The sequence below is a fragment of the Limulus polyphemus genome, unplaced genomic scaffold, assembly GCF_000517525.1.
Source record: "Limulus polyphemus unplaced genomic scaffold, Limulus_polyphemus-2.1.2 Scaffold6418, whole genome shotgun sequence".
In the NCBI taxonomy this organism is placed as follows: Eukaryota; Metazoa; Arthropoda; class Merostomata; order Xiphosura; family Limulidae; genus Limulus; species Limulus polyphemus.
In genome coordinates, this window is record NW_013672028.1 from 430 (window position 1) to 2,117 (window position 1,688).

Here is a 1,688-nt window from a genome sequence, read left to right on the forward strand (position 1 = left end):
TAATATCTGATATGCAATACTTCGGGAAAACGGATGTCTGTCCGTCGGTGTTGTTGCTGAGACAATTTTTTCTCACGGTCAGCTGTACGTTGCTTTCTATCCAGGGTGCGGTCATTCGATCGGTTAAAAATTTATGTCCCTGAAGGTGCAAATATTGAACATGTTGTTTATAAGGAAGTTTTGTATGCAACATGAATTCGATATGTTTAGAACGTGACTTGAAATACCACAACTTTATAAATTTTGTCGAACTTAACACGTTCTACAAGCAAAATAACATAATTTGGGAAAACTGTCTCTGCCCGTTCGTTGCGTATGAATATAAAGAAGAGAAAATTAAATACGCTAAAAACAATTATATGTATAGGTGTAAGATCTACTAAAAGCGACTTTCGTGGTTGCATATTAATTTCTGTATGTATGAGTCGTTAAAATGTAACAAAAAAACATTTTTCTACTGAAAAATTTTGAAAGCATAATTTTTCATTTAATGCTATAGCATCAAAATGATAATTGTTTATGTCGCTTTATGCTGTTACAATTTTATATCTGAAAGAAAATGCACATAAAATAAACGTTTTTGAACATGTTTTAAGTTGAGTTTCGAACAGATATGGTGTGTAATTTTCAGAAATTTGTTTACAAATTCAGTGTTTTGTTGAGTATGTTAACAAGTGGAAAAACGTGAATGATTAATTCAAACTTTTGCAGGAGTGTGGTAAAGAACTTATGAGTGAAAGTAAGGGACAAGGTATTGAAACACTCTAAGTCATGCGACATCTTTGGGAGAGTAAATTATCACCCATTTGACAATGTACAGTATTAATTCTAAGGGATTATAAGTGTAAGCAAAGAATAATACGTATTCATATTTCAACCACACTATATCCAGTAGCGACGAGGCCTTTCGCAAGTGGGATACGACTGAAATGGTTCTTTCTTTCTTCTCATGGCAGGTATTTGGGAGTTTAATTCTCCCATGGTGCTCGGGAATTCGGCAATTCCCTCCCCCCGCTCGCGGTAGGTAGAGAGTTTGCATGATGAAAAGACAAAAAACACTATTATATATATATATATATAAACACACACACACATGCATATACATAATAGTTACCAAGCCTGACTGAGCCAAGGAGACAAGCGCGAGAATACAGCGACAACCAAACTCAAACGGGCAACAGGACAGGGCGGCGGCAGGGATTAGTAAATCCAAGTACCATAGACTTTGATTTGGGGGAAACGGGAGTGAAAAACATACTTTCACTGTCTGGGCGCCTGAACATCAACCCGCAAGCTAAGCTGGGAAGACTTAAACTGAAAAGAAAAGGTTGTTAGTAGAGATCATACATAGGAAATATTTAATTAATTTCAATAATTATAAAACAACTATAGTTGTTAAAACCAAGATAACTTTTTGTATTAAACTACGAAATCTAATTAGATCCAATCAATCATATGTATAACATTTTGGGTAAGAAATTGCGACAAGTTGCTTCGGTATTATAATATGGGTAGAAGTGATGTCGGAGTGGATTTCTTCACTATTCTGGTGGCTCTGGGTGTGTTGATACGTCTGGTCCAAGCGTTATTTATATCAGTTGTGTGATCAACAACTGAAATGGTGTAAACCAGATATGTAAGTGAAATTACGGTAAGCATTAATAACACAGTATTGGCCTGGCATGGTC